The 18,432-nt window shown below is 42.7% G+C and overlaps 1 pseudogene; it reads right to left on the reverse strand.

Annotated features, from left to right (window-relative positions):
- Positions 1-8,856: 8,856 nt before the first annotated feature.
- On the reverse strand, positions 8,857-16,340 carry LOC105465446 (protein phosphatase 1 regulatory subunit 14B pseudogene; annotated as a pseudogene).
- Positions 16,341-18,432: the final 2,092 nt, after the last annotated feature.

The raw sequence follows: 18,432 nt of genomic DNA on the forward strand, positions 1-18,432 counted from the left end.
CCCAGCACTTTGGGAGGCCAAGGCAGGCAGCTCACTTGAGCCCAGGAGTTCCAGAGCAGCCAGGGCAAAATGACGGAATCCTGTCTCTGAAAAAAATACAAAAGTTAGCTCGGGATGGTGGTGCATGCCTCTACTCCTAGCTACTTTAGGAGGCTGAGGCGAGAGGATAGATTAAGCCTGTGAGCCTGGGAGGTGGAGGCTGAAGTGAGCCATGATCGTGCCACTGCACTCCAGCATGGGTGACAGAGCGAGACCTTGTCTCAAACAAAAACAAAAACAAAAATTATGGCCTCAGACCCTTTTACTAGGACCAAGAGCTGCTGATGTCCTCTTTGTTTCTTTATTGAAGAGAAACATATACTAAATCTTTGTACTCATAATCTCACTCACCTCTCCTACTGAGCACCTGCTGCTTTCTCTCCTTTCTTCCGTCTCCCTGGAGTAAAGTGAATTTCCTCTTAGAGAAATGGTGACTGGATATTTTAAAAAATACCTGGGTAAGAAGGGCTGTTAAGTTAGAGAGGGTTCATGGTGACAGGGTTCAGTAAAGAGAGAAACTTAGTGGCTCACTTAGTAGAAAAGATAAGGAGTAGGTATTCCCTAGGATTGCAAGAAGGGCCTTAGGAACTGAGGCCTTAGCCACTGGAATCAGGGTTAATGCCACCAGGATTATTTTTCTCCCATTAGTCTGTCATCTCTTCATGTTCTGCTTGCTGGAAATGGACATATTCCTAGAGCTATAGATGGTTGCCATTTTTCCTTCACATTCTCTCAGCTCTGTACCGTAGAGGCAAGGCTACTTCTTTAGCTCCAATCCAGGAATCCCAGGGAAGGACTCTGATTGGCCCAGCTTAGATCACATGCCCACACTGAAGCAATGACTGTGTCCAAGGAAATGGGATACTATGATTGGCCAGGCCTGAGTCAGGTGTGTGCCCAGGGAGGACAGGATTAAATTGTCAGAATGAGGGACATGGTTAAGTTGGCTGGGCAAATAAAAACCATAATTACTTTAATTTACTATAGCTGTCTTAGAGTTTGATATAGACAGTGACCTTTGAAGACTAAGATTGGAGAAAATTTTTGCAATCTATCCGTCTGACAAAGGGCTAATATCCAGAATCTACAAAGAACTTAAACAAATTTACAAGAAAAAAACAACCCCATCAAAAAGTGGGCAGAGGATATGAACAGACACTTCTCAAAAGAAGACATTTATGCAGCCAACAGACGTGAAAAAATGCTCATCATTACTGGTCATCAGAGAAATGCAAATCAAAATGACAATTAGATACCATCTCACGCCAGTTAGAATGGTGATCATTAAAAAGTCAGGAAACAACAGATGCTGGAGAGGATGTGGAGAAATAGGAACGCTTTTACACTCTTAGTGGGAGTGTAAATTAGTTCAACCATGTGGAAGACAGTGTGGGGATTCCTCAAGGATCTAGAAATAGAAATACCATTTGACCCAGCTATCCCATTACTGGGTATATACCCAAAGAATTATAAATCATGCTACTATAAAGACACATGCACACATATGTTTATTACGGCACTATTCACAATAGCAAAGACTTGGAACCAACCCAAATGTCCATCAGTGATAGACTGGATTAAGAAAATGTGGCACATATGCACCATGGAATGCTATGCGGCCATAAAACGGATGAGTTCATATCCTTTGCAGGGACATGGATGAAGCTGGAAACCATCATTCTGAGCAAACTATCACAAGGACAGAAAACCAAACACCGCATGTTCTCACTTATAAGTAGGAGTTGAACCTTGTTATGAGAACACATGGACACAGGGCGGAGAACATCACATACCGGGGCCTGTCGGGGGGTGGGAGGCTAGGAGAGGAATAGCATTAGGAGAAATACCTAATGTAAATGATGAGTTGATGGGTGCAGCAAACCAGCATGGCACATGTATACCTATACTGCATAGGCGTACATGTGCACATGTACCCTAGAACTTAAAGTATAATTTAAAAAAAAAGAAAAGAAAACTAAATAAGACAGTGTTGTTCCTTCCAAATTAAAACCTTCCCATCACTTCCCGTTACAATTAGAATAAAATCCAAATCCTCCGTTGTGATTTACAGAGCCTTACATGTTAGGACCTCTGTTCATCTATCTAAACTATTTTTACTTTCCCCTTACTCAGGGGCAACAGCCACACCAACCTTCATTCAGCTTTCTAGATACACCAAGCTTGTTCCCAACTAGGGGGAACTAGTTGTTTCCCCTGATCTTTGCAAGTCCTTCTGGTCAGTCAGGCTTTATCTGAAATGTTGCCTCCATAAAGAGGCCCACTCTGATTACTTTGTATAAAATAGCTCCCAGTTACTTCCTATCACATCCTCCTATTTTAATTCTCAGCATAGCATATCATTAATTGGTATTTTCTTGTTTGCTTGTTTATTTAAATTATTTTCCTTCTTGTTAGATTGCAAACTCCATGAAAGCCTGGATTATGGCTGTTTTGTTCACTGTTGTATCCCCAGTGCTTAGAACAGTGAACAGTGCCTGACACGTAGTAGATGCTCAATATTTATTGAGTGAATGAATATGGCCATTGCCGAGCTGACACACCAGGTAATGGAAAGAACGCAGGTCCTGCTGAGAGGCCAACACCATCCACTGGTCAGTATTCCTATAGGAGACCACTTAGTTCCCAGCTCCTGTGGTTCTGCAGTACCAAGTGGCAGCCCCTGGGATCCTCTGCTCATAGGCTCATGGTTTTCAAGGGACAGCTTTAGGGTGTCCTCCTAGACCTCAAACGACCTCTCCCTTTCTATGTTCTGAACTCCATCCTGGACCCTTCTTTGCTTTGGGCCCTAATTTGTGTCTGGTTGTCCACAGGTAGGGCCTCTCTGCTCTTTCTTCCAGAGTGAAAGAATAAAGGTATCCCTGGAAGGCACAACACCACTTTGCAAGCATAAATTCCTTAATCATAGTTGCCTTTAATAATAATAATAATAATAATGCCTTAAAATATAATAATGTGCTAGATATGGTGTGGGCATTGAGCTAAACATTTTATACATCAAGCTCAATCTCAGAAAGACTAGTGTTGTTAGCCACATTGTCGGCCAGTGAAACTGAGGCTCGAAGGAGAAATAACTTGCTCAGGGTCATACAGTTAGTTTGTAGTTGAGTTGTGACTAAAACCCAGGTCTCTCAGATTCCAAAGCTTGTGCTCAGAACCCCTGCAGTTACAAAGTACCCAAATAGTGCCCATTAGGGATCAACTTCCAAGAACTGGGTCTTGCCTTCCTAGAGTGGAGCGGTGTTTCCTCCTTTACTCATTGTTCATTTCATATATGTAAAACAGAACATGATCATATTTCAATATGTAACTTCTGCACAACCCAAAATTAAAACACCACAGTAAAATAAATGAGAAAAACATGGTATTTCATTTGCAATACTTGAAAAAATGTTAACCTTCTTAATCATAAATGAGCTCTTAGAAATCAGTAACAAAGAGACTAACATTAAAAGGGAAATGAAAATAAAAGAAACAGAGGAAAATGAAATAATGCAAATGATTAATAAGATGATATGAAGATGATGTAGCTTAACATTAATAGATGAAAAAGCAATTTCTTTGTAATATTACATTATCAATGATCACAAATACAGAAATCTAACATTTGTATAGAATATTAGGAAATAAGGAACTATTAAACATTGGGAAAATTTACTCCAGTTTTGGGAAATTTACTCAAAATTTAGATCTTGTATATACTTTGTCCTGGCAGTTCCAATCTGTAGGAATTATTCCAATAGAGTAGTTGGACAAATTGAAATTTATGTATAAGTATGTTTCTTACATAGAAAATCTATAGCTAATTTATCACCCCCAACTACTTGTGTATCAATTGATTTTAGAAAGATAGATTGGGGGTGTTGATTAAATATTAATTTAGGTCTATTTAGGTTAGGTTCTGGGCTAGATTCTGGAAACACAAAAGTGAATAAGACATAGTCCCTGTCCCCTAAAGCTCATAATTCAGGGGTAGGCAGATGAGTAAGCAGACAGCAACACACTTTGAAAGGCGCTATTGTTAAGGTGTGTTCCAAATCTGAGGAACCCAAAGATACCTCATTCTACTGACCTCTCTTCTTAGCTAGCAGCTTGAGAAACAGGTTTGAGATGATTAAAGCATTTGTACCACCTAACCAGACTCCCCTGAAGCTACTGAGACAGTCTAATGTAGTGTAGTCTAGTGAGACATATACATGCCTCATTTTGTCTTTTGTGTGTATCAAATTTTACATAATAAAACACTTTAAAATAAGATTTTTTTCCATCTATGGAACCAGAAAAGACAAGAAAAAAAGGTTGGTGACCTTGTGTGCTCCCCAAATAAGGATTTGTGGAGAGTGGGTGCTCTATACTATTGTTGGAAATGAAATTATTACACACTCTATGGAGGGCATTCTGGCAATATCTATTGAAAACTTTAAAGTGTATATATCATTTGATCCAGTAATTACACTTTTAGATATTTATTTTAAGGAAATAGCAGTATAAGTGTGCAAAGACATACTTCTAAAGATTTTTATTTTATATTAATTATAAGCCTGAAATGTTGGGAAAAAATCAATTATTCAACAATAGAAATTTGGTTAAATTAGCTTCAGTATTGACATGAAAAAATGTCCACATTGTTAAGCAAAAAAAAAGAGGAAACAATAAGAAAGAGAAAAGTGGTCCCTGACAGATGGGAGTTGGCCTGGCACTCATAGCCTCGGTGTTTTCCTATTGAACATAAAGGATTTCATAGAACACCAACATCAGACAAGGACACTCAGTGCCGATGATAGATGAAGAAAAAAATGAGATCACTCTGTAATCACGTCTGAATGCAGGCAAAACAGGAACATTGTCCAGACCACAAAATGACTGAGCAGCCTCCTGTCCCGGCTAAGAGGAATGACTGCTGCTTCTTTACCAGTTCTTCACTGGCTTTAGCTTTGCAGCAGTCTTCCCTCCTTCCGGATGAGAGTTATTAAGATACCCACCCACAGAATTACCCTGCTTCCTTAAACCCTTCTGCAAACCCCCTAGCACAAGCCTGAGTCCCATAATAAGTTCTTTCTAGCACCCTCTTACTGAAACACCCCACAGTTCCCCATGCCATGCATTCTCCCCCACAGCAAAGAGTAATAACCCCAACTTGCTTGACTACAGGTGTGTTCCGAGTGATCTTTGGCTGGAGAGCAATGACAACCAGTACTATCTTATAATAGTTTGTAATAGATATGTATTTCCACTGTCATAAAATTGTGTGGCATAGCACACAACCAACTGTTAGCAATGGTCACCCTGATGAGGGGTTTTACTTTTGATTTACTATCTTATTTTTTATTTTATTTTTAACAATGTGCATGAATTGAGATGGAAGGAGGAGGATGATGAAGAGGTGGGGAAGGAGAATAAGTGAAGGAAAAAAATGGAAGAATGAAGAGAAATGAAGATGGCAGTGGCAGCAGCTCTAAGACATGTTTGATAATGATGTTATTAGAGGATCTTTGTGTTCTTCTTTAAATATCTATAATATGCATTACACTTGAATATGAAACAGTTATTTTTAAATGAAAGAAGATTGTCATTTTTCCGGAGAAATACGGTATGACTATTTCTAATTTTTTATTTTTGCAATAGTGAAGTAGGGATCTCATGCCCGACTAACGTTGAACACAAGTTTGAAGACTTTTGGTTTTCTGTGTCCATTGCAGTATAGTTAGATGCAATAGGTGTCGCTTTTTCCCCAAGAATAGCCTGTTGCTAACACTGGTGGAAGTCCGCTCTGAGCTGTGCCCAATTCTGTCAATTATCTGTCTTCAAGATTTGCCTAATCTCTAACCTTTGAGTAATGTGTACTTGTAGTTTTCCTTCCTTCTGTAATTTAGATGCATGATCCAATCTAGATAAGGGAAATTACCACACATTCTTTATTCTTTTCTGTAGAACTTTCACATAGCTACCCTATTAGATTTTCATGGTGATCCGAAGCGCTTCAGGCAGGTATTATTGGCTTCATTTTAGAGATGAGGAAGGCGAAGTTCATCAGAAAACTGAGGTCATTAACAATTAATTGGTCAAGGTTTCTTTCCCCTTCATTAGCTAATTCAAGAAACAAGGATATAGGCAGCAAATAAAGCACTATTTGTGCTTTAAATATATGAATATATATTTACTGTTGTAAGTATATCAACCTTAAAAATGCATTCCCATCAGTTTCTGAGAACTGATTGTGCTGCTCGCGTACTGTGATTATGCAAAAGCTTCGGGGGATGCATTACGTGGGGAAGCCCTCTCAACTTCGGACAGGGTATGCAGTCTTCAGAGGTCTGGGACTTGTTTGGAAACACCTAGGCATCCTCGGGGAGCATGCTGAAGGTGACTCATGTTTGCACGTGCGTGACTTGGGGTTGCGTTATAAACATGAGGTTGTGTGCTGAGTGGTAATATCAGATGCAAAGGACTGTTTGCTCCCTCTTTTGGAGGTCTCATACTTTTCCAAACCTTGCATGTTATCAATTATCAGGCAATCATTTCCTGAGGCCTGCCACATAGCTGCTGCTTTCCCTTTTTTCTTTTTTTTTTTTTTTTTTTTTTTTGAGACGGAGTCTCGCTCTGTCGCCCAGGCTGGAGTGCAGTGGCGGGATCTCAGCTCACTGCAAGCTCCGCCTCCCGGGTTGACGCCATTCTCCTGCCTCAGCCTCCCGAGTAGCTGGGACTACAGGCGCCCACCACCTCGCCCAGCTAGTTTTTTTGTATTTTGTTTTTTTTTTTTTTTTTTTTTTTTTTTTTGAGACAGAGTCTCACGCTGTTGCCCAGGCTGGAGTGCAGTGGCGCGATCTCGGCTCACTGCAAGCTCCGCCTCCTGGGTTCACGCCATTCTCCTGCCTCAGCCTCCTGAGTAGCTAGGACTACAGGCGCCCGCCACCGCACCCGGCTAATTTTTTGTATTTTTAGTAGAGACGGGGTTTCACTGTGGTCTCGATCTCCTGACCTTGTGATCCGCCCGCCTCGGCCTCCCAAAGTGCTGGGATTACAGGCTTGAGCCACCGCGCCCGGCCGTTTTTTTGTATTTTGTAGTAGAGACGGGGTTTCACCGTGTTAGCCAGGATGGTCTCGATCTCCTGACCTCGTGATCCGCCCGTCTCGGCCTCCCAAAGTGCTGGGATTACAGGCTTGAGCCACCGCGCCCGGCTGCTTTCCCTTTTTTCTAGTTTGCTTTTCCTAAAATGTTTTGGAGTTAGAAATCAAATAACCAAGCTAGGTGGAAATGAGTATAACGTAAAGATTTCCCAGGTTCAAAGCAACTCTATTTGAAGGCATTTGTATCTGTGCATTAATTCCTGGTTCATAACTAAATTATGGAAAGGAGACACTTTCCATAATGGTTCTGGATAGATGAGGGATGACTCTGCCTATATTTTTCAGAGTCCCAAGATGATCAAGGCCAGCTTTGATCTCAGTCTACTGAGTCATGCTGGACATATATATGGCTTGTTCACTCCATTGCTGCAGCCATGGGAATGCTCCTGTCTGGGGTGATGGTGTCCAGCCTTACGGAGTGAGTCTGACCACCCTACAATGGTGTGGTGGGCAGTGGGCCAGGAGGGAAGCTGGTGGGGTGTGGGGCAAGTACCAGGCAAGAGAAGTACCAGGCTCTGGGGGCAGGCTGCTGGATTATGACTCAAGTTGACACAGGAAGATAGCAAATCCAGTCCTCTCCCCAGAGGAATTGAGACCTGATGGGGGCCTTCTCACAACTTCAGGGTGCAGGGTGGAGAATAAATAAGGATCAGATACACCACACATACCAGCAGCTTGTGCCCGGCAATGTTCCTAAGATGAGATGGGGAAAGGCAGACACAGGGTTCATGAAATGTGGCCAACAAAAACGAGGTAACAGAATGCACCCAACCAGCCGTCTGAAATACAAGGCAGGGACCCAAGGAAAGAAATACATATATGGGACATTTAAGGTCCCAAGATGAGGGGGATGAGGTGACAGGAACTGGTATGCTCTGCCTATGACCTTCAGCCCCATTGTGGGGCTGAGAAGCCTGGCATTTGGAGGCTTCAGACTGCCACAGGGATCTCCAAATTCACCCACGGGGGAGGCAAAGGCTTCTGTTGGATGTGTCACAAGGAGGAGCCCTCTTCACTCAGGCAAGGTAGGCAGGCTTCAGAGGGCTGGCGGTTCTTTGCAAACAGCTAGGATAGGGCTAGGACTAGGTATAGGTACTGAGGACAGGGGCCATGGTTACCTGGGGAATTGAGCCCAGAGTAAACTTTTTTGGAGTCCACAGATCTGAGGCTTCTGTTCAGAGGTGCAGGGACCAGGCAGAGCAGACCAGCTTGGTTTTTCACAAAGGTGGGAGTTGGAAAGTGGCCTTAGGTCACAAACACTAACCACTTTAAGAGAAATGCAGCTCATCCCACTGACCTTGAAATGAGTTTTGCATGTGCACACATGAGTGCGTGTGTTTGTGGGTGAAAGAAATTTACCTAAAAAATTACATACATATGCTCATAATAAAGCATTTAGGACATGCTGAAAAGTATATAAAAATAAGAATCACTTCAAAACCCATAGGCCAGAGATACAATCTCTAAATATATTTTGGTGGATTTCCTTTCAGACTTTTCTCTACCTATATATTCAACATGGGGATATAAATAGATACTTTAACTAAACATAGTATGATACTATTTTGTAAACTGCTTCTTCCATTTGATACTATATCTTGGATACTTTTCCACCATAAAATGTTATTCTATATCATCATCCTGCAGTAGGATTCTATTGCTTGATATTTCTTTCTTTTTTTTTTTTTTTGCACCAAAGGCATCTCCTAGCTTTATTAACGGGACCGCGCTGCAGAGTCAATATAAAAACACAAAAAGTCCCATCAGTTTAATAACAATAAAAAAACCCCAAAAGTGGAAAACTGAGGGGGCAGGGGAAGAGACTCCTAGGCCAGGGGCACGAGGAGCCCTGCTCATGGCACCAGGCCTCGCCGCAGGGTCCCCCGGTATTGCTGTTGCTACGAGTTCGGGGGGCAGCGATTGTCCTGTGGGAGCCACCGTTCGCCTGGGTCGGGGACCCTCACTTCTTCTGGGGTGGGCTCAGCTTCTGCATGCCCCGGATCTTGCCCAGCAGGCCAGAGGTGAAGGCCTCTGTGGGTTTGTAACAGTCAACCAGCAGCCCGGGCATCATCACTCTCCTTGTCCAGGAGCTCATCCACATCAATCTCCAGTTCTGGGATCTCCTCTTCCTGGCAGTCGTAGAGGCGCGTAAGCTGCTCCTGGATCCACTCCTCTAGGTTGAGGCGCTTCCGTAGTTCCTTGAGGTCATACTGGACGGTGACCTTCCCTTGGCGCCTCACTGGGCCCTCATCGTCCGTGCCGCCCGGGCCCTCTCCTGCGGCCCCGGGGGGGGCTCTGAAAGTAGACGCGTGGTCCTGGGCCGCCACTGCCCGGCCCGGGGACCGGGGCCACCGACGCCGCGCCCCCCGCCGTGCTGCGCCGCCGCCTCCGGGACGCCCGTCGGCTGGCTCGGGTTAGTTCGCCGGCTCCGCTCCGCGCTGCTCCGCGGCGAGGGCGCCGGCGGGGGCGCCCGGGGGCAGCTGCAGCTTGCGGAGCCCCGGGCCTGGCCTGCCGCGCCCCGCCCCCTCCCCGCCGATCCGCCCGCCCTTTGTCCCCCGCGGCCGCCCTGCTTGATATTTCTTATTTTAACTAACGTTCCATTGATTAACATCACATCATTTGAAAATAATACATTTGTTTTTTTCTCCTTTTTCTTATTTCAGCATGTTGGCTGGAACTTCCAGAACTGGCCCAGACAGAACTCATTCTTGACTTGAACCTGATTTTATAGCGCGCATTTAGTATTTCAGCATCGTTTCTCACACTTCCTCTTGGTTTCTAATAGGTTTGTAATACAGAGGGAGTCTTTGCATTACCTCTAAAACACTAATAGGGTTTTATATTTTTCTTTTAAGAGGATAGGATGGATGCTGAATTATGTCAGATATCTTCCTAAGCAGCCAGTAAGATGATGGTATAGTTTTTCTTCTTTAGCCCGTGAATGTCCTAGTGCTGAACCGCGTTGGTTCCTAAGGTCAGCCCTGTGTTGGTGGTTTTGCAGATCGGGAAAGGGAAGTTGCTACTGTTGAAAATATTGCAGAAAAGGTAGCATGTTTTATAACCTGTGCTCCACCTGCTCTTTTTAACCGTAAATCAAGGAAATTGTCCTCTATCAGTTCATGGGGTGTTTCCTCATATTTTTTTTTTATAGCTACAGAATGTTCCTTTGTGTGGTTGTGTCCATAGTTTATTTATTCAACCAGTTCCCTAGTGATAGATATTTGAGGTGTTTCCAGTCTTCTGCTGCAGTAAGTAACCCTATAAATCCATTATTTTGTAGGTGTGTGGATATACTTTAAAATAAATTCCCAGAAATGGGACTGCTGTGTTAGAATGAACTGGAAAGCTTTCAGCCTTTTAGAGATAGATTACTTACAGATAAACTCTGATGGACTCAGATAAACAAGAGTTTAGACAACTTCGCTGTAATATATTCCTATGTTTGATAAAACATATGCAGCCAAGACAGTTGAGCCTGGAATTGTTGCACGTGTGTGTGGGTGTGTGTGAATGTGTGTGTGCGTGCTTCTTTCATACCTTTTATGCTTCCTTCTTGATATTCATGCTTTCTCATAGGGATTCACATCCTTAAGTCTCTCATTTTTTTTTAATGCACTTAGATTTTCCAGCACATGATGGAAGCAAGGAAGGTGATAATCATTGTTAGACACTGAGCAGCTTGGGGCCAGACACCTTGGCAGGTGCTCTGAGTATATTATTTCGAACTCTCATTTCAACCACACCAAGAGCTCTTTTGAACTCTTTTTACAAAATGAGGAACCCAGAGCTCAGTTTGCTCAAGGTCCCCAGCTAGAAAGTAGTAAATGCAGAGTTTGAAGCCAAGTCTATCTGCTCCACAGCCATATCCTCTTTATTAGCCACACCCATCCAGGATTTACCCCCAACGTTCCCATTCCCAGTCATTTCCAGCTAACAATGAGCTGGGAAAGACTGATGCGTGGCAACATGTCCTAATAGTTAAAAACAATACCATTCAGTTTCTGGCTTATTCTTTTAAATAACAGCTCTGTGTTGCTCTTTTTGATGCCAATCAGGTAAAATTAACAAAGACTTGTGGAACATCTGTCAGGTGGAAAGCATGGGGCTACTTTCTGTAGGGAATATGGAAGTGTAAGTCAAGACTCATGCTGGACAAGCTGAAGCCTAGTCTTGCCAAGCAATATGTACATTGACTGGTTAACCTATAAAGAACTGCTCCCATGGGATAATGCGACCAAACTGACTTCCCAGGGTAGGGACTTATACGTTGTGAAATAAATACAATCAATCAGTCAAGATTAGTTTACTCTTTCTGGGGGCCACACACCACACACCAAATTAAACTCCCTATCTGTAAGCTTATTAAACCTCTAAATCAAGTTGTGGAAAAACTAGCAAAGATTAGAGTATTCATTTCTATTGTGGAGGAATAACTTTGTAAGAACGAAGGCTACAGAAAAAAATGATAAAGAAAAAAATTGATAGATAGCAATGAAAAATTTCAGAAAAGAACTTAAAAATACAGTGGATTAAATGAATCAATGTGATAGCATTACTTTTAAAATAAAGATAATGGTTATGATAGCTTAAGTCAGAGGTGTAAAAAGCTTATTAAAATACATTAAAAAATGAAATCTTGATCCCAAATGATGGCCAAGAAACAAAAAGATGCTCTGCCTAAATGTCCTAGTAAACTTCATGGCTGAAGATAGGATAAATTCAAGAAAGATATAAAGTAAGAAAGTAATGAAAACATCTGCCATGTTCATATACTTTAACCTAGTTATGCTTCCCTGGAGAATTCTTTTTTTTTTTTTTTTTTTCTATTTTTTGAGACAGTGTCTTGCTCTGTTGCCCAGGCTGCAGTGCAGTGGCACAATCTTGGCTCACTGCAGCTTCTACCTCTCAGGCTCAAGCGATCCTCCCACCTTAGCCTCCCGAGTAGCTGGTACGACAGGTGCACACCATCATGCCCGGCTAATTTCTGTATTTTTTATAGAGATGAGGTTTTGCCATGTTGCCCAGGCTGGTGCCAAATGCCTGTCCTCAGCCTCCCAAAGTGCTGGGATTATAGATGTGAGCCACCTCGCCTAGTGCTGAGAATTCATTTTAAATAAATTTTTTTGAGGATAGGAAAGCTAAATATATAAGAAACTTTAACATAATAGGGAAATGGTTAACTAAATTACAGTGTATCTATGCAATGGAACATTATTCAGTCATTAAAATAATCATTGTGAAGGCTTTCAGGCCACAGGTTTATAAAGTAATATTAAATGAAGATATCAGAAATCTACCTACAGAATTATTCTATTTCTGGAACAATAAGTTTTTATGATCAGGGCCTGGAAGTAAACACAGAGAAAAAAAAAAGAATTGTGTTTGGGTGAGAGTAATTGGAATTAAAAAACAGACTTTATTTTGTAGAGTAGTTTCAGGTTCACAGTAAAATTGAGAGGAAGGTACAGAGATTTTCCATTAACCCTCTGCCCTCATATAGGAGGCAGTTGCATGGCCTTCCCCATTATCAACGTCCTTCACCAAAGTTGTATATTTGTTAAAATTGATGAACCTACATTGACACATCATTATCACCCAAAGTCCATTATCACCCAGAGTCCATAGTTTACATGAGGATTCACTCTTGGTGGTGTACATTCTATGGGTTCGGACAAACGTATAATGATATGTATCCACCATTATAATATCATACTAAGTAGTTTCATTGCCCTAAAAATCATCCATACTACACTTATTCATCCCTCCCTCCCCGCTAGTCCCTGACAAGAACTAATCTTTTTACTGTCTTTGCCTTTTCCAGAAGAATGTTTTATAGTTGGAATGGCTGGATGCGATGGCTCATGCCTGTAATCCCAGCACTCTGAGGGGCCAAGGTGGGAGAATCACTTGAGGCCAGGAGTTTGAGACCAGCCTGGCCAACATGGCAAAACCCTGTCTCTACTAAGAATACAAAAATTAGTGGGGTATGGTGGCTGAGGCACGAGAATCACTTGAACCCAGGAGGCCGAGGTTGTAATGAGCTAAGATCGCACCATTGTACTCCAGCCTGGATGACAGAGGGAAACTCTGTCAAAAAAAAAAAAAAAGAACATTATATAGTTGGAATCATAGAGTATGTAGCCTATTAAGATTGGCTTCTTCCACTTAATAATGCATTTAAGGTGACTTTATGCCTTTTCAAGGCTCGATAGCCTGTTTCTTTTGAGTGCTGAATAATATTCTATTGTCTGGATGTGCCACAGTTTATTTATCCACTCGCCTCCCAAAAGACATCTTGGTTGCTTCCAGGTTTTGGCAATTATGAATGAAGCTGTTATAAACATACATGTGCAGGTGTTTGTGTGGATATGTTTTCAACTCCTTTCGGTAGATACTGAGGAGTGTGATAGCTGGGTTGAGAATTAATTTTTTAATATGAAATTTTGTTTTTGAACAAAAATGGTTTTCAAGGAATGAAAAGAGGAAAATTGTTGTGCTGGGATCTCTGGGTGTCTCAGCAGGTTATACTAACACTGTCCACACCAGCATCAGACACCCAGCCAGATGTGAGAGTCGAGTTGCCTCCCGAGTAGCTGGGAGCAGACTCAATTGCAGAGTTGGTGTCTTATACTCGTAGAGCTCCTCTATCCTCCTTGAGCCTTCAGCCTCTGTCTCCATGCTTCTCACTCAATGATCTCCTTTGCACAACCTCAGAGCACAACAATGCTTCTGTTCTGCATAGAGCACTCCCCTGTCTGGTTTTTTGTCATCCTTAGCCTTGCCCTTTTTTCCCCAAACGCAGCAGAGCAGTTGGCTGACCTCATCTTCCATATCCTCTACCCATGGATTTCTGTTATCCCTACTCCCTCATCCCTACAACCCTCAATAGAAGTAATTCCAAATCAGTGAATAAAACAACTGGACTTTGTCATATAGATGGTAATTCCCCAATAAACAGGATGCTGTATTAAACTCTTTCAAAAGAGTAAATGAGTTACCTTTTATATGACCAAATTGCTTTCTAAAAGGACTAATCCAAGTTAAAGTGCAAATTTAAAAGCCTCTGAATAAAGCCTAAGAGAAAAGTACACGGCATGGACAATTGACAAATATAATCCAAGAGCAGGAAGTAACCAGATATGAATTGTGAGATGCTGGGAATTCTCCCGTAGTTGGTGCCAAACATGCTCAGTCAATTTGATACTGTCTGTACAAATGAAAGGGCACAGAAGGGAGCAGTAATATAACACAGGGTGCGATCCAGGAAAATATCTTATTTATAGAAGAGCAGGGCTGTAAGGGACTGAGAGCATACAGGGCCACCGTAGTCTTACAGATGAGCAAATTCAGGGAAGCCAGGGCCCCACCCAAGATCGAATCTGAACCTCTGCCACCTAGTTCAGCACTCTTTGCCCATTTAGAAGGCATTCTGAAGTGATTTTGAAAAAATCTTTATTAATTTCTTTTTTGCAAAGTTAAAATATTTATGTTTAAAAAATATATATATATATGTTTGTATACTGAAAAACCTCTCTCCTGCCTCTTTTTTTTTTCTTTTCTTTTCTTTTTAAATTGAGACAGAGTCTCACTCTTTCACTCAGGCTGGAGTACAGTGGTGTGATCTTGGCTTACTGCAACCTCCACCACCCAGGTTCAAGCGATCCTCGTGCCTTTGTCTCCTAAGTAGCTGGGACTACACGTGCATGCCACCACTCCCAGCCAATTTTTTTGCACTTTTAGTAGAGATGGCCATATTGGCCAGGCTGGTCTCAAACTCTTGACCTCAGGTGATCCACCCACCTCGGCCTCCCAAAGTGCTGAGATTACAGCCATGAGCCACTGTGCCCGGCCTGCCTCGCTTACTAATTTCTTCTGTACACTTCTAGTGTTTCTTTGTGAAAATACAATCAAATATAAAAATGTGGGAAGGGGGTGAAGGATTAAAAAAAAAACTACAAATTGGGTTCAGTGTATACTGCTCAGGTGATGGGTACACCAAAATCTCACAAATCACCACTAAAGAACCTACTCATGTAACCAAACACCATCTGTTCCCCAAAAACCAATGGAAATAAAAAATATTTTTAGAAAAGAAAGAAAAAATTAAAATGTTAAAATGCATTCTTATTTCCATTATTTTTTACATAAACAATATATCAAGGAGATCCTTCCACATCAATGCATAAAAAGTGTCCTTGTTCTGTTTTAAGGTATTGTGTTGTAAGGCTGCATCACAGTATATTTAACTAATCTCTATTTATGGAGCCTGGGGCTATTTCTAATCTTTTGCTGTTACAACCTGTGGTGTCATAACTAACTTTGTACATACGTCATCTCATAAGAATGTATATCTGTGGATTCCCAGAAATGGATTTGCAAGGTCAAAGAGTAATTGCGTGTGTACTTTTGATGAATATTACCAAGATACTTTCCCAAAGGCCTGTACCATTTTGCATTTTCATGAACAGAGTAGAAGTGTGCCTGTCTCCCCACAGCTAGAGTAAGCCCTTGTTGGAGATCTGTCTTCCCAAGTTATAGTCTGCTTGGACTAAGATTAAATTCTTTCATCTGTTGAGTACATACTGGGGGGCGTTAGTCCTGAGGCGTGCTGGGTGACATGGAAAACCAGCATTGACTCAAGAACTTGGCACGGCTAGAGCTCAATGTATAGTCCAGAGTGTCAGTGTCTGTAACCCCAGATTAGCTCTTTCTTGCACTACTCTTTGAGAGGTGGTTGCTTAGAATAGCCTTGAATGTTGGGCAATCAGGTGATCAATTCTAATTTTATCCTCAAAGTAATCCTGGGGAAGTGAGGGGGCAGTTATGACTTCCACTTGATAGATGAAGAAGCTGGGGCAGAGAGGGAAGAGATAGCACCGTCTTACTGCCCTCTTCCTCTTCTGAGATGAGCCCCAGTTGTAAGATTGGGGTCTTGATGAACTGGAGAGCATTTTGAGAGGGCAACACTTTGAGGTGGGGTTGCCTGCTGCTGGGGAGGTGCAGGTCATTCAGAGGGAGTAGAGAGCAGCACGTTGAAGGCTGCTCCAGGCTCCGGGCTTTAGACAGAAGAAAGAAACAATATTTAGTTCAACTTTGATCCCTGGTTTACTTGTGTTCTTGATGTTCCTTTGGGCCAGCGACTGGACCTCATTCATCTTCATACCTGGAACCTCTAGGATTAGCTGGGCCAGGGCAGGAGTACAAACAGAGGATCCCAGCCCCCGGTATTCCCCCTTCTCTTCCTGGCCCTGGCTCCATCCTGCATCTCAAAAAGCCCTGTGCACTGCCCTCAGCCACGCCTCAGGCCTGGGAGTTCACTCACAGGCAGCAAGGTCCCCTCTTCAGACCCAGAGAAGCTGCTTGTCTAGGCCCTGGAATCAGGATAAGGACTGTTTGGACAGGAAATTCCAGGGTCCCAGTTACCTGCAATATGACCCAGAAGGAAGTTTGGACTCCCGATGGGCACATCCCTTAGGGACCATAGATTTCCCCAAAGAAGAACCCTCTAAAACATAGGTCCTAGGTCTAAGGGTGATTCTATGGGAAAGAATCCAGTTAAATCATCAATCCAAAGGGACTAGGCAGAGCTGGAAAATCAAGATACAAAAAAGCTAGAAGCAAGTCAGAGAAATCTGTTCATAAGAAGGTTTTATTTATTTTATTTTATTTTATTTTATTTTTTTGAGACGGAGTCTGGCTCCGTCGCCCAGGCTGGAGTGCAGTGGCTGGATCTCAGCTCACTGCAAGCTCCGCCTCCCGGGTTTGCGCCATTCTCCTGCCTCAGCCTCCCGAGTAGCTGGGACTACAGGCGCCCACCACCTCGCCCGGCTATTTTTTTGTATTTTTTAGTAGAAACGGGGTTTCACTGTGTTGCCAGGATGGTCTCGATCTCCTGACCTCGTGATCCGCCCGTCTCGGCCTCCCAAAGTGCTGGGATTACAGGCTTGAGCCACCGCGCCCGGCCATAAGAAGGTTTTAAATGGAGAGAAAGGAAGCAGAGGTTGTAGGAGCCTCATAGAAAGAAAATATAAGTATGATACATATTATGGGATGGGATGGCCCAGGGATGGGCAGGGATGGAGCTGTCATAGAGTTGGGGTACATTGTCATATAGATGTGCATGGAGCTGGCTGTCAGTGGGAGCTATCCTTTTCCAGACAGCAATGCTTGTCTTCTGTTTTCTACTTAGAAGGCAGAGGTATCTGTAGACTCAGTCACAAAAAGTCCTTCCCAGCCTGGTTGTCAGGCCATTTTACTCCACCCAGATTCAGGGGCCCTGCCTCAAAGGATATCTGGTTAGGTTTGTTGAAACAGAACCTTAGCACAAAGGCCCTACTGTAATATGAGTCATGCCAAATCCATATCCACTGAGGGGTTCCTTACAAATATAACTAAGTACAAATACCTCCAAGAAAGTCATGCCATGGTGAGTTTTCCTTTGACTATCAGTCCTTCCCACTTGAGAGTGTATTCAATTTCTTCTCTTCTCTCAGGTATCCTAAAACATCCCTGTTGTTATTTCCACTTCAGAGGGTCAGAGCCCCTACCAGCAAACCAATGCCCAATTAATAAGCAGTAGTAGTACCAGGTTTCACTGCATTTGGTCAAATTTGCATAAGCTCCATTTTGCTTTCTCACAGGATCACAGACTCCTGAAGTTTGAGGGATTATTATTATTATTTTTTTGTAGAGATAGTGTCTCACTATGTTGCCCAGCCTAGTCCCTAACTCCTGGCCTCATGTGATCCTGTTGCCTTGGCCTCCCAAAGTATTGAGACTACAGGTGTGAGCCACTGTGCCCTGTCTCACTGAGGGAGTTTAAAGCCTGGTGCTTTAATGCTGTCAATAACTGAGGTAACTTACAAGGTAGCCAAGTTTACCTTTGAGTCACTCTGACTTCCAAAGGGTCTTCTTTAGGTTCAGCTGAAATCTGTCTTTTCCAATTTTCCAATCATTTGTCCTCATGTCACCCTTTGGGGTACACACAGAATATCTCCAGCTCCTTTCCCAGTTGACCCAGACTGTGGTTCACTTTACTACCATAACCCATCTGAGTCACCTCAGTGGATCAGATACCTCCTAGGTTTTCAATCATCCTCCACATGATATGGTTTCAGGAACTATCCCCTACACCCACATGCTGAGTTTGCAATGCCTCAGGGGGACCTCCAAGTGAAGATGCCACATAGGCTGTTGGATAAATCTGACGTTCAGAGGGAGGACTAAGATAATGGCTATAGATTTGAG

The sequence above is a fragment of the Macaca nemestrina genome, chromosome 13, assembly GCF_043159975.1.
Source record: "Macaca nemestrina isolate mMacNem1 chromosome 13, mMacNem.hap1, whole genome shotgun sequence".
In the NCBI taxonomy this organism is placed as follows: Eukaryota; Metazoa; Chordata; class Mammalia; order Primates; family Cercopithecidae; genus Macaca; species Macaca nemestrina.